We start from the raw sequence: 16,000 nt of genomic DNA, 5'->3' as shown, positions 1-16,000 counted from the left end.
AAACAACCAGGTCCAGTTAATCATAGAGCGCAAGGTAATAACCTGCAGCAAAATGATGGACCAAGACAAATATTGCAAAGAGGAAAGACCACTATAGAAGAGTTGCCACAAGGCAATGGAGTCAGCCTTATTGAGGCTGTACGCGTCAATGACGCTGAAACCTCTAACCTACGAGCTGTGATAAGAGGCCAAAAGGCTAAAGAGGGTGATAAAGATAATGCAAAACCGGTTGAGGGAAACCCTAAGCAAGGGGATAAGGGGATACAAGTCCTAAATCCTAGCGTGGAAGGGGAACCTCTAAGGCCCGTTGACAAAAAATTAGATCCTAAGAAGGATGAGGAAGTGCCAAGAAAGAAAGCAAGAGCTAAAAAAGAAGCACTAAAGCTGGTCTCGAGACCAAAAGAAAGGATGGTGTGGCGAGAAAAGAGAGCATTGGCTACCTATCATGATTTGATTTAGCAAGTTCTCTTTGCGAAGTCAAACCAGATGTAAACCTCTTATAGTTGATTAAATTATCCCTAAGAGTACGCAAGGAATTCAAGAAGATCGTGCATATTGGGTACCTTGTAGAATCTTTGGGCATAGCACGAGTAGGGGAAGATTGGTTTGATCATACTGAAAAGAATTGCCCTAGGATTCTAGCATATGTGGATGGAATATTAGTAGAGCATGCTATCATAGACACTGGATCCTCTATCAATATCATGAGTTCAGAGTTGATGGAGAGGTTGGGTCTAGGCATCCAAGAAGATAGCTCCACCCTTCTTAGAATGGCTGATGATAGTCTAAGACAACCAGAAGGTTGCGTTACTAAAGTCCATGTTACAGTTACAAGTGTAGAATGCTTCTTGGACTTTAGGCTGATAAGATTTGTAGGACTTCCTAGCTTTTGAGTCTTGCTAGGCAGGCCTTGGATCTTACGAACAGATTGTCAAGTCGATATACCTGCTGGTTGAGTGGTTCTAGGTAGAGGTGCTAATCGAGTAATATTCGATGCTTACCCTGAGTCTTCTCAAAGTGAGAGAGCTCCTTTATCCTCTACTGAATTAGAAACAGCAAATGATCCATCTGGTAGTGAGACATCATCCAGTGATGAATCTAAAGAGGGGTCCACTACAGAGGATATTTATCAGATAACTCTAAATGAGTCGATCGAGCCGCAATATAGGATAAGAGACGCGGATGTGATTGAGTTGGACCTTGGCACGCTGAATGATTCGCGGCCAATTAAATTAGGTTCCATGCTCAATTCAGCAGAAAGGGAGGACTATGTGTCCTTGATTCAGGAATTCCACGACATCTTTGCTTGGAGTTATGATGAGTTGAGAGGCATTTCTCCCAGCCTGGCTGTTCATACTATTCCTGTAAAAGAAGGCAGTCATCCTATGCGTCAAAAAGTAAGACGTATGCCTTTTGAATTGAGGGACGGGCTATTTGAAGAGTTACAGAAGTTAAGGAAAGCTGGTTTAATCTTCCCTATACAGCACACAGAATGGTGTTCACCAGTTGTTATCAGGAAGAAGAAAAATAACCAGATCCGACTATGTATAGACTTTAGAGAGCTGAATAAGCAGATGGTTAAGGATTACTACCCGTTGCCATTTATTGACTAGATTTTGGATCAATTAGCGGGTAGGAAAATATATTCATTTATGGATTGCTTTGCGGGTTATAACCAGATGGCAATTGCAGAAGAGGACAAGTTGAAAACAACTTTCATTACTGTCTTTGGTACTTTTGTATACCACGTGATGGCCTTTAGTTTGTGCAATGCACCTGGATCATGGCAACAAACAACAGACAAGACCTTTGGTGACATCTCCCCAGACGAGTTGAAAGTATTTATTGATGACCTGGGGGCAGCCATTGTAAGGGAGAGGATGATTATTTTAAGAAAGTGTTTTAAGCGATGCAAACAATTTTGTATCACTCTTAATCCACAGAAGTGTGTCTTTGGAGTGCCTTATGGGCTATTGCTAGGCCATGTATTCAGTTCAGTAGGGATCGCAATTGACCCTGAAAAGATCAAGGTTATAGTTGCTATGAGTCCACCCCGCACTCTGAAAGAGATTCATAGCTTTCTGTCATTAATAGGGTACTATTAGAGGTTTATAAATGCCTTGGCAGAAAGGATGTTGCCACTAACGAATTTATTATCCTTTAGCTGCCTATTTGAATGGAGCAACCCTTGTAAGGTAGCTTTTGAGAATGTGAAACAGGAGCTAGTAAAAGCACCAGTTTTAAAAGCACCTAAAAGAGATGAGGTATTTTATATATTTTCAGCACAACCACCATGCACAGTATCAGCTACTGTTTAGCCCAACTCTGGGAGGAAAAGTGGTATCATCCGATAGCTTTTGCTAGTAAAAAATTGGGCATATCAGAAATTAACTATACCTACATGGAGAAGTTGTGCCTTGCAATGGTCTTTGCGACTAAGAAATTCAGGCACTACATCCTCGATGAGAATGTCATTTTCTATACGAAGGCGAAAGGGCTTAGATTGCTTATGAACAAGCTACAACTACCTGATTGTCTAGCAAAGTGGTTAATCACTTTGCAGGAGTTTGATTATGAGATTAAGAATAAGCCACCAAGATTGCAGGGTATTATGGAATGCCTTGTGGATTTCGCGGAGCCGAAAGAGACTTTGACTGAAGGAAGTGATATTGAAGAAATGTTTAAAATTGATACATCTTCTATCCCATCTTGGTATGCTGCTATTACGCATTATTTATCAACAAGAGAGACTAGAGCTGGTTTATCAAAATCTTAAAAGAGGAAAATCAAACAACAGGCTTTGAAGTTTTCCTTGATCGTAGGAATACTATATCAACAGGGTGTTGATGATATCTACCGCCGATGTGTGATGCATGACGAGGTTCCTTTCATCCTGGAGGAGTGCCATGACTCTGCGTGGGGAGGGCACTTTGCGGGGCGGTTGACGGCATAGGAAGCTTTAAGAGATGGATATTGGTGGCCGTCCATCTTCCAATATTCCTTTGAGTACTTTAAGAGATGTGATACTTGTCAAAGACATGACAGCAGAGAGAATAGGAAACGCCCACTTACACCTATCATGGCTACCCTTCCATTTGAGAAGTGGGGCATTGACTTTGTGGGTCCTATTACCCTGTCATCTACTACCCAGAAGAGGTACATTATAGTAGCAAATGATTATTTTACAAAATGGTCAAAAGCGCGGGCCACGAGGCAGAACAATGCAAAAGAGTCTGCAAGTTTTCTTTTAGAGCAGATTATCTGCCGTTTCGGTCTACCGAAGGAACTAGTGTCGGATTGTGGAACGCACTTTTTGAAGAAGGTGATCAAAAATTTGACTGAAGCTTGGCAAATCAAGCACAATAAAATGACCCCCTATAATCCACAAGCAAACAGGTAAGTTGAAAGTATTAATAAGCAGCTTGTGGGTATCTTGTCTAAAATAGTCTCGGAGAAGAAACGAGACTGGGACAGGAAGTTGTATGTGGTAGTATGGGCGTACAATACAACGTTCAAGCGAGCTACCGGCCATACTCCATTTAAATTAGTTTATGGGGAAGAGTGTGTGTTACCCCTTGAAATCGAGTTGCCAACCATACGGTTTGCAATTAACCACTCTTTGGGAGATGAGGATGCACTTTTTGAACGTTTCACGACCATAGCCCACCTGGATGAACTAAAATTGCAGAGCTTGTTACACCAGGAGGTAGCTAAACGTCGGATGAAGCAGTTGCATGACTTAAAAGCAAAGAAGTATACCTTTAAAAAAGGGCAATTAGTTCTGTACTATGATGCGCGTAGGGAGCTGTTTCCAGGGAAGCTGGAACCTAGATGGGATGGCCCCTACAAGATTGTCAGGATAGGGAAAAATAGGTCTACGGCTCTACTAGCTGATCTGTAGGGAGTAGAGTTTAAAAATAAGGTTAATCTTAATAATATTAAACCTTATTATTTCTAAGTATACTAACAGAAGGAAAATGCATTGCAGGTCCATGCTGAGGATGATTTGAGACCTGCAAAAGTGCTTAAAACTGGTTGATGGGGCGGCTAATTCCTTATTTGGAGCACCCATATCTAGAGCAGAGATACCATCAGGGGAAACTCATCTGGTGGAGCAAAGGATATAAAGTGATTGAGCAATAAGACAGAACCTTTGTGTGGGAGATCAAAGTCTTCTGACATCACTGCTTACGAATGTTGACAAGTATCCCTGATGAGTTTAATGAAGAAGGTGGGATGGAGCCGTCAGTTCATCCTCTCAACATGCTGAATTTTGACTATCATAATTACGAATAGAGGAGTTCGTGATGGCAGGCTGTGTAAACCCATTGTGGACGTACACATTATATTTTGACGGAGCATCCAGGGGCCCTAATAAAAAAGGGAGTGTTGGAGTAGTAATCTGAGATCCTTGACGTAGAGTTACGATGAAGTTAACTGCTTATCTCGGGGTAGGATTCACTAACAATATGGCGGAGTATAAAGCCTTGATTATGGGACTGCATATTGCCAAACAAGGTGGTATTTGGCGGTTGTTAGTAAAAGGGAATTCCCAGTTGATTCTAAATCAACTAGATGGGACATACACAGTGCGGAATTCCATCCTTTGTATGTATCATCGAACTGCGATGACCCTACTTGAGGAGTTTGAGAGAGTGTCTTTTCAGCTGATTCCACATTATTAGAATCAGTTTGTGGATTCACAGGCAAATCTTGCTTATGAAGAAGACATTTTCTTCAACTGTGGTCCTAGTTTGGATGTTGCTATCAATAATGAGACAGGACCCGGTCGCTTGTGGGGAATGTTATCACATCATGAAATATATGGCAGGCGATGGTTGATATGGGTGATGCAAAGAGTAGCCAAGACCAATCTACCGTTGTTATCTTGGACCCATAGGCTGATTAGACAACATGTTATGCATACGCCTCTTGCTATATATGTAGGAGGGATGGGTCATAATCTTATGCATTTAGTTTAGGGCTGTGAGCCCTGGTTTTTCCTCCTTGGAAAGGAGCATATTATTGTATATCTGTACTATTTCGGGGAGGGATGTGTACGTGCTATTCTATTTTATTTCCTTAGGCCAAGAGGGCTGATCAGTTTTGTAGAGAAGTGATTTATTTCATTAGGCCAAGAGGGCCAGTTGTCTGTTTAGTACAGGTGCAGTTAATGGCTTTTGTTTTAGTCTTATACTAGACAGGTTCGAAGAAGAGCTTGGAAGGAGCCTTTTGTTGTGCGGAAGCTTCTCGTGGCCCTATCCAGGTGATATCTCTCCTTTATGAGTACCGTGTTTTTCTGCTATATGTGTCCGTGTACTTATAGGGGATTTTCTTTTCTTGTTGGGGACCAGCGTCCAAGGCATGAAGTCCCAGGTTTAGGTTAGGTCTGTCTTAGGGAGGTCTGAGTAGTCGTTACCTCCTATAAAAACATTGCCAGGCATCAAAAGACCTATTTTAGAAGGTAGTTCTAGTGACCCTGTTCTGCTAGACTACTAGGCAGTCGTTCTAGGAGTCCTTCCTAGTTGTGAGGCAGTTAGAGAAGCCTGCCGGAAGGAAATGATAATGATAGAGAGGAAAATAACCCTGAATGTCTCAAGAGAAAATAAATATATACAAAGGTGTGTAAAAAGGGGTTCTAACCCCTATAAAAATAGAAAAGAAAAGACATGAAAATTTATAAGTAGTTGATCATTGCCTAGTGGAGGCCTAGTAGATTCCTGGGGACGAGTCAGACCCGAGTCCAATGCCTTGTCTTCCTAGGGATAGCATCTTGCTGGAAAAGAAGAAAGTAAGAAAGGTTGGAGCAAAAATAAAAGTGAGCGTCAGAAAAGGATTAAGTGCCACCTTGCGAGGGCTTGGTAGGTTCTTGGGTGCCGAGACAGGACCTGAGGCCGATGCCCTGTTCTCCTTGGGTCACTACGCTCAGCTCCCTCCTTTTTACATGCTCGAGTATGGAAAAATAAAAAACCCTAAAAGAAGAAATTTGATAAAAAGAAAATACTTCTTAACTAGGCTATAGGAGTCCTCGCCTAGTCAGAGCTCCTGGCTGTGTTGTCCTCAGTTAGGTAGGTAGTTCAAACCACCACTTAGGGCAACCTCTTTGATAGTTCTTTTTAGTTTGGTTGTGTTGGAGCAATCGGTTAGTGACTAGCTTCGGATCTTCTATCAGATTATGCTAGGCCTACTCCTTGCGGATGTCATGCCTTGGTTTTGTCAGGGGGTACGGTAAGCATTGTGCTATGTTTCAATATGTATCTATTTTGTATCAGCTTAATGCTTTCTTTGGTTGTTTTGTGCAGATTTATTGTGGGATTTTACGTGTTGAGTCGCTCTATCCCGTGGCCGCCAATGAGAGTAGAGTTTTGAGCCCGGGATGTACCTAAAATTTGCCAAAAAATCTAGAATTTAGGGGAAAAATATTCAACATCGAAGGCGGCAGCTCCAGCTAGGACGATTTTAAGCACCAAGTGAAATATGACTCTTAAAAGACGCTCGAGCGACACTTGTTGATTTTTGTTAATTTTTTAGATTTCCATGTGGGTTGTCAGGAGTTGCCAGCCAATGTGGGATGTAAAGCCAGACGCGCAAAAATTTACAGCACTCGAATCGAAGCCAGGACAGGAAAATGGCCAACAAATGGGCAAGATTTGAAAAGGTGGACCTATTTTTGGCCAAAAGGGGTAGTGACCTTTGGGGGCTTGGGGCATTTTATGCCAACACGAAACTTTTCATCAAATCATGGAGAGAGAGAGGAGATGAAAAAATGTGAGGAGGCGCCATCTACCTACGCTCGAAAATTGCACTTGATGCCATGGAGATCATGATTTCTGCCTGCAAACAACCTACCCAATCGATCATGGCCCCGATCTTCTCCCTCCTTGCCAATCTTATCACATGTCTTCGCCCGTGAAATGGTGGCCTGAATGCACAGATGGAAATCTAGTCTTTCTCTCTCCTCCCTCTCTCTCCCCTAAGGGATTGTTCTTGTGTGCAAGAGGAAAATGAAGAATGGTAAAGGAAAGCTTGTCCGATTGGGACCGGATTGCTTCTGGGTCGATGTAGACATGAAGATTACTGATTGTGAAGATGCTGGACATTGAATGAGGGTTGACCCGCAGTCCCGCACCAAAATCAAGATCCCGAGACATGGAGCCTAAGCGGTAATTCAATTTTTATGAAGGAAAAATGAGTTTTTATGCTATTTGATTGATGAAACATTGTTCCCATGGGCTAATTATTCATTATGATGTTGTTTTCTATGAGTTTCAATAGCTTATAATCAGAAAATCAGAAAATCATAAGTGATATGGCTGAAATTAATGTTGTAAAGCCCGAAAAACACGCAGTTAAGAGGTAAAATGGAGTTTTTACAAAATAAATGGAAAATATGAGACATAATGCCTACAGAACCTGAAATTTTGCTATCAAGGAACCTAAGGGCCATAGCCCACAATCAATCTTAATTTTTAGTCATTTTTTATTGGAAAAATAGAGGGAAAATACAAAAAAATGGTGAAAATGGGTTTTAAGTGGGAGAAAATTAGGAAACGGTAAAAGGAAAATTCCAAATAATTACATGTGTATTTGTGCAGTATATAATGAAGGTAAAGCACGAGGTTGGCCTCGATTTACCCTTGTTTCTATGTTTTCGTTCATGTTTATCACTTTCTTTGTAAGGAAACACACATAAAACGACCCTTTCACCTATCAAGGAATGTAAAACATTAAACGATAGGGTGAGAGGGGAGGTTGAGCGTCAAAACATAAACTAAAATCTAGTTTATGTGTTGCATCATGCCTATAGGACGTTGTTTTAAAATAAAGGGAAAGGTAGCATGAGCGTAAGGCTCGGTGTCTTTTCTCTTTGCATTACATAAACGTTAGCATGAAAATCATGGAAAGATTGGTTTCGCACGATGCACAATGCTGATTTTCTCATGTTTGTGCACTAAACCATTCACATTATGCACTATGCATAGTTCATGGTATCAATGGAAAAAGCTCCTGGACTGCAAAGCAATTGTTTTCTTAGGAATTTGACCCACGATTGAGAGTGTAAGGTTATCCCTTGCCGTAGAATAGAGGGGCGGTTTCCTAAGGGACTGTTAAGTAAGGACACATGGTATATCTCCTAGATTCGAAATGAAAGAGTGGAGTGTGTGTTCATTTGTGTTATATGTTGAGTAGCACATCAAGGGGCCAATCCCTACGATGTAGGAGAGCTGCAGTGGGGCCGCGGTGTTTCTACCGAGAGGTTGCCTCCATGTATGTGATCGTGGTATTTATTGCTAATGTGTATGGGTTCTCCCTCTAAGGAGTTTATAGAAATGGAAACGTTGGACTACAAAACTACAAAACTATAAACGCATAGATTAGGCTTTAGGGCAGTTCATCCTTTAGCAGTAAATAGACGCTCTGGTCTACGAGGCCATGAGGGTGTGTTTGTCTGTCATGAGCATGAGGTCCGGCTAGTTGCATAGCCAGTGCCGGCCCATTTCAGGTCCCATCACTTGCTTCATGACTGCCTAGGGTATTTTGTCATTATTTTTCCATTTTTTCTATGTAGTCAGACTGCATTTATTTTGTCATTGTTTTCTATTTTTTCTACTCCATGTCTACCTACTGCAATTTCTCTGTAGTCAGATTGCTCTCCCAGAGACTCTCCAACTTAGTGCTGCCATAATCTCAGCTTGATTTGATACCCTCACTAATGCATTTAGCTATGTGCAATAATTGATCAGTCCATGTCATTGTATTTAGCATTCATCTTCAGTTAATGCAGTATTTTTTCCTTCATTTTTTGCTCTCTTTCTCTCTCTATGTTCATGTTCCTTCTTCCATTGCCCACTCTCACATGGTATCATAGCTAAAGTGAGATCACAAAGTCCATATCCATTGCCGAGGAGCAGCCCAGTCATTAGACATAACCATTTAGTCCTATATTTGCTGCAAATGCAGCTATCTACGAAGGAGATAGCAACAACTAGTGGGTCCACATTTGCGTTTTCAACTTGGTGACCCCTGGCAACAGCATTTATTGCTCACCGACACCCTTCTTCAGCTAGTCGTCATCATCTAGAGGTAGTGGCATCTTTTGTGATTGCAAGCAACAATTTGAAAGATGTCTTACCAATTTATAAGCTTTGATGACTTAAGACAATGAGCTTTTTTCTCACCACTCTTCTAAACAGAGACATGATTATCAAGAGTTTCGACAGGAGGAGTCTCCTAGAACCCATCCCTCTTCTATTCATCTTTCACATTGGATCACATCTCAAATGAAGGCTCCATCTTATGTGAAGATGCCTTCTTTGATACCCTCTATTCAAGTTTCTATTCTCCCTTCTTTGCCCAAAGAAGACAAACTTGACGGTGCCAACTACTCATTGTGGTCTTGCAAGGTGGAGTGCATCCTTGACACCTTTGATCTTTGGGAGCTCATTTCTGAGCCTATTCCCTACCCTTAGGAGTATCCAGCTCTGATGGTACCCTGTTGGACCGTACTGCCTTGTGGGATCGGCTCAACTCTCAAACACCTGATCCTTTCTATTTATGAGTATTCAAGACTCTGTCCTAGTTCATGTTCACAAGTTGAAGAGTGTGGCAAAGGTGTGGCACAAGCTTTCATCTATGTATCAACACAAGACCTTTGCCCACAAGATTTACCTTGAGAAGAAGTTGCGGATGCTCTATCTTGATGTCTCCTATTCCTGTAGGTAGGTTTCAAACCAACTATCATAGGAGTGCCTCTAATCTTTCAAACCCCAATGGTAATTATATGGATATGCAGTCCCAAGTAACTAATGGCCAACATGGAGGAAATGAGAGGTGAGCTTGCCTCTCTTGGGTGGAAGATATCCTCCAAGGATATGGCTATGATTCTCTTGACACAGCTGCCATATCCTAGGTTCAATATTTTCTACACCACTCTCATCACATCAAGGACCCACCAAAGACTCTTATGGGAGGAGATTTCACCACTTGTCTTGGAGCATGATGAGCAACTCTAAGAGGTAGGAACCAAAGGTTCTGACTTGTCCAAGGCTTTTACTGCAGATACTAATGGCAGGAAGACGAAGAAGGAGAAGGCCAAGGGTGAGAAGGAAGAGAAGAAGGATAAGAAGCCCAAGTGCCCATGCTATGGGAAGGGTACTCACCCTGAGGAGAAGTGGTGCTAAAGGAGAAGGATTTGAAGGATTAGAAGGCTACACCCACCATGACAGAGTCTATCTTTGTGTATGTCTTTTCCGAGTAGGATAGAGCCCTTGCTTCTTCCACTCAAGAGAAGCCATGGCTCGTGGATAGTGTGGCTTCTTCTCACATGACCTTCTAGCATGATTGGCTTCAGGGCTTGAGTTGTCGAGGGGGCATTGTCACCATTGGTGACAACTCTACAATTCTAGCTCATGGAGTAGGGACCATTCCCTTATTACCAAACAAGTAGTCTTCCTCTACCAAAGTTCTTCATCTACTTGAGTTGGGCTTTAACCTTTTGTTTGTCTATGGTCTTATCCAGCTAGGTACATGTGTGGCCTTCACTAGAGATGCAGTTACAATGGAGGATGAGGGTACAGGTGCCGCTCTTTGGACATACACTCACTCATGAGCGTGGGCTTTATATGCTCATAGCCTTAGCCACGACGTCTTTCCATGAGCTTGGGCTACTTTGGCATGCTCGGTATGGTCTTTTGAACATGGATGTGATTTAACGGGCTTCTCAAAGAAAGATGGTGGAGGGGCTTTTCGATTTCCCTCCTGTTCACACCCTTTGCCATAGTTGCTTGAGGGGCAAGTAGAGCATTTGCAGCCACATCCACAGGTTGCCATTGAGAGGACTTCTACACTGTTTAAGTTGGTTCACACTAACCTTTGCTATGGGCATGGCCTCCCTTGGGAAGGACAAGTAATTGATGCTAATTTTATATGACTTCAATCATTATGTGTGGTCCTACTTCTTGGAGTACAAGAGTAAGGTGTACTCCCATTTCTATGAGTAAAAGCTGTTTGTTGAGAAATAGACAACCTTCAAAGTTTGTGGTGTTCGAACAAATCATGGTGGAGAGTTTACTTCTCCCCTCTTTTCTCAATTTTGTAGGGATCACAGCATTTGGGTGAAGTGTACCCATCCGAACACACCATCCAAGAATGGTGTGGTAGAGCATATGAATCGGATCATCTCCTACCTCAGCTTTACAAGACATGACTCCATATGAGGCTTTCTTTGGACAAAAGCCTTCTGTTGTCAAGCGATTTTTTGAAAACTGAAAACCCTAGTCTAACTGTAGCTAGGTTTGAATTCTGCTAGTTTAGTTGTTTGCATGACGATTTGTTTTGTTGTTTCGTAATTGGATTTCTTGTGTTTGTCTAGCTTAGGATTTGTTTATGTCATTTTGTTTGATTTGTTGAGTGTGAAACTTGATAGCCTTGGTCGAGCTTGATATTTTTTTGGACAAGTTGAAGTTGGATTTTGCTATTAGCTATCGAACATTGTGGAGCAATTTATGTTTTTTTGTCGAGACTCTTGCACATCACGGGGATTATGGGTTCACAAGCACTTCACGTTGCACTTGTTGATGCACTGCACTCTTCGGGGGTCATCTCCTGATTTTCTCAAATACATCCATGCCATGGGTTGGGATGAAGCACGTTTTGCACCATCGTTGAGCATTAGCACGGCATGAGGTCCACTGCAGCTATATGCAGTAAATCTTAGTTGCATGTGCACATGAGAGAGCACCTGCCATTGAGCATGCACATTTCTTGCACGCACGATATTTGGGATGTTCATCACAAAGTTAGAAACCTCTGGTTGAGTGGGTAAGGTGGTTAGGTGAGTTAGAGGGTCGTGAAGGACGCCGCCAATTGTGAGATGGGTTGTTCTTATCTTGTCAACATCTTGAGGACCATCATTTCTAGAGATTGTGAGATTATCAGTGAAGTGGAGATTGATATTTTATTGATGAAAGTTGAGAGGTGAGGATAAGGATTTAATTAATCAAGGAGCTATGTTTGCATTTTGCATGACGCACTAGCACATCTAGATAGGCTAGGCACAATTCTTACAATGTATCCATATTTGATCAATTGCATGTTTTGTCAAATCATGTATGGTTGTACGTAGTTCTCTTTCATAGCATATTCCTGCTAGGGCACATTGCATTAAAAAAACAGGTTAATATCCAGAGAATATTTATTTTGAAGACTCAAGGATCAAAGGAAAAGGTTGTATGTTTTACATCGTCAACAAGTATTTCTTAAAGAAAAAGAGGACATGTGTACTAAAAGTGTGTGCAATTACAAGAATAATAGGCCAAGGAAGGGAATAAGTCGTCCAAGATAAAAGAGGAGAAAAATTATACGATTTACAAAAATCAATATTTTTTCCTATTTTTGATGGATTTTCGTAATTCTGCCCATGTGGGCTTGTTGACCAAATGTGTTTTGATCGTTTTGAGTACCCAAACAACTATATTCAGAGTTCAAATGACGAAGTTATGATTCAAACAAGTTGCAAACAGGCCTAGGGCAGAAAAAACGAAAATAGTGAAAAATAGTAGAAAAGCAAAAGCCAAAAGCTGAAAGCAAAAAGCCTAATGTATGTGAGTGTGGATAGAAAACTATATAAGGAGATGAGAATGGAGAGTTAAGGGCCTTCCCCCTCTTGTACAATCGTAATTTGTGAGAGAGGAGAGAGGAGGGTTGCATGCTAGAGTGAGCTCTTGTCATGCAAATTTGAAAGTCGGAGTTGTTGGATGTCAAGGCGCCGAGTGTCGGCTCAAGGTATAAGAATATATTTCACTTTGTTTATTTTCAAATTGTTTGTTTTTTTGTTGTGTTTGGTGTTGTGATTCTCTATCCGAATTTGGGTTTGAATTGTCTTAAGTTACAAGAGGCGTTTTTTGTCTTGTTTTCGTGTGTGACTTGTGGTGTATTATCAAAATTTTCAAGTTGTGTTGTGCATTTGACAAAGTCAAGTATCCCAACCGACACTCCTTAACGTCTCGTTATCGGGTTGTGAGTGAGGTTTGCTCTCAATCACCGCTCGTGTAACACCGTGTCTCACTTTCACATCTTTGGGTGCGATGCATTTATCCATGTGGAAAAGAAGAAGAGAAAGACCAAGCTCGACTCTAAGTCAATAAAGCTCATCTGCATGGGGTACAACACTACCATGAAGGGCTATCGGCTCTATGATCCAACAACACAAAAGATTGAGGTGAGCAAGGATGTGATCTTTGACGAGGTTGCGGCCTCCAAGGATCCAATTGACGGTTCTAGTGTAGGTGATTCTTTAACATCAATTTCCCCTCCCCTTCCCTCTATACCTCTCCTTCCCCCCAGGTTACCTCTCCGCACCCCTCTTTCATTGTCTCCTCCCCCTTCACCACCACCACCTCCTTCTCCTCCTCCTACTCTAGCTTTCCTATCACTGCTGACGGGTTCCTCTAGTCCTTCGAAGAGTACCCCTACCCCTTTTGCATCTCCTCATCCTTTTGGGGATGCACAGTTGTCAGGTGGGAAGCTTCCTTTGACGAGGAGGATGTACCTTCACTTAATGAGGTGGATTCCCTTTCCCAAGCACGTGCTTTGCAAGTACCGGTGGCTCCAGAGCCTCTCTCGCAACATGATGAGCCTATCACCATTCCTTGGTGGTATCGATAGCTCATGGAGACTGTAGGTGTTACCCACTTTTTTGCTACTTCTATAGGTACACGCAAATCAACTCGTTTACAAGCCTAGCACAATAGTTTCCTTTGAATGAACTATGCTCTTATGACCTAAATTCTCCATGTCAATCGAGGCTCTTCCACATGATGTTTGGAGACAAGCTATGCAAGATGAGCTCAATTCTATCAAACATAATGAAACTTGGAAGTTGGTTCCGCATCCTCAGCAACGAAATGTGATTGGTGTGAAGTGGGTCTATAAGACCAAGTATCATTCTTGAATGGTGTCCTTGAAGAGGAGATTTATCCCTCTCAGCCTCCAAGTTTTCTTGTGCAAGGAAAGGAGGACTATGGTTATCGATTGTAGAAGGCCCTCTATGGCCTGAAGCAAGCTCCAAGAGCTTGGGAGCAAAGGATTTGACTGCTTCTTTCGTGACAGTGGCTTCTAGAGATCAACTCATGACCCTACCCTGCCCTTTACTATAAGGTTGAGGGTGATGTGTATTTTGATTATCTTATATGTGGATAATGTTATCATCACAAGGAGTGCTTCTACAAAGGTTGATTGAACTCCAGATATTCGAAGATAGGAGTTTGAGATGATGGATCTTGGGATCCTACACTTCTTCCTTGGTCTAGAGATTTATCAGATGGCAAGGACATCTTTATCTCACAACACAGGTATATCTCCGAGTTACTTTCAGATTTTGGTATGGTCGCATGTCGACCTATTTCTTGCCCCATGGACCCTAAGTCCAAGCTTGTGGCCATCGAAGATTCCCTTTCAGATGCTACTAGCTACATGTGCCTTGTTGGCTCCCTTTTTTGGCTCATCCACATTCGGCCAAATATTTCTTTTGTGGTGGCTATATTGTCTTATTTTATGAAAACTCCTACACATGATCACTAGAGGGAAGCCTTTCATATTCTCCGGTACTTACAGGGACTCGATCCTAAGGAATCATGTATAGAGAGGGGGTTACTCTTTCTAGATGGAGTGACTCTGACTGGGCAAGTGATGTTGATTCGAGGCAGTCCACTACACGTTATGCCTTCTTCCTTGAATTGGGAGCTATCTCTTGGAGCAACAAGAAGCAGCCCACTGTGGCCCTTTCTTCTACAAAGGCTGAGTACCATGCCCTATGTTTGATGGCTATGGAGGCAATTTGGCTCCGATGTATGTTGGCAGGGATTGGCTTTCCACAAACAGGACCTACGGAGCTGTGCATGGACAACTAGGGTGCCCTTGCTTTGGCAAAGAACCCGATGTTTCATGCCCATATGAAACACATTGGTTCAGTATCACTATGTTTGTAACCAGATCGTGGATTCCGAGCTAGCAGTGGCCTACTGTCCCAAGAAGGACAATGCGACGGATCTCTTCACAAAGCCTTTTCCCAAGGCTTCTATGCTTCATCATATGAGATTATTGGGCCTTCAAACACTTCCAAGATCTGAAATGGGGTGTTAGCATGTCCTATTTAGTCACCTCAGTCTATCATCTCCTGGTTGTGAGCTCATGTTAGAGTCTAATGGAGACATTGGAGCTCTAACAGTTTAGTGTGTATTTCTATGCATTTCCTCCATTTTAGACACATTTCTTGTGCATTTTCTCTGTCTGTCTGTTGGATTCCACCCCTTAACAATGCCTACTTGCTACACAATTGCTTGGAATATTTTATCATTATTTTTTCATTTTTATGTACAATTGAATTGTATTTATTATAATCATATAAAAAATTTCAGTAGATCAACCAGATTTAGAGGCCCCTTTGTAGATCAGAGGTGGAGAGTGAGGAGCATTTTGTTCTCAGATGCCCGGCATACTCAGAGTTGAGATCTAGATACACATTGAGCAGCTCACTTCAGGGATGTATGACTGATATGGATCAGAGATCATTTGGTCGTTTTCTAGGAGAGGCATGGCACATCAGAGAGCAGAGCACATAGCGGGTCCCAGTCAGAGAGGGGCCCACCCAGACGACTATTACACAGTTCTTTCAGACAGACAGAGTGAGAGCTACTGTACCAGCCTCCAGCCAGACCTCCGGGCTCACACTACAGCAGGCTGAGGAGGACCAGCGTACCCGACGCTGCACGAGGATCCGTGGGTTTCGGACCCCACAGCCACACCGACAGGAGATCCGGAGGATTTTTGATCTACATCGACAGCAGACTGAGATCCGACGACACTCGACACATTGGATCTCAGATCTCCAATTTGCTCTTTCTCCATCACCGATGTACCACATCCTGCATCCAGGAGGGATCACCTGCTATTAGCGACTTCGACGACTGCTACTACATCCCAGGATAGTATATCTCCCTGC

Source organism: Lygodium microphyllum, chromosome 19 (assembly GCF_053477565.2).
Source record: "Lygodium microphyllum isolate KBCC chromosome 19, Lygodium_microphyllum_v1.1.10, whole genome shotgun sequence".
NCBI classification, from domain to species: Eukaryota; Viridiplantae; Streptophyta; class Polypodiopsida; order Schizaeales; family Lygodiaceae; genus Lygodium; species Lygodium microphyllum.
Note: the sequence above shows the minus strand (reverse complement) of the source record.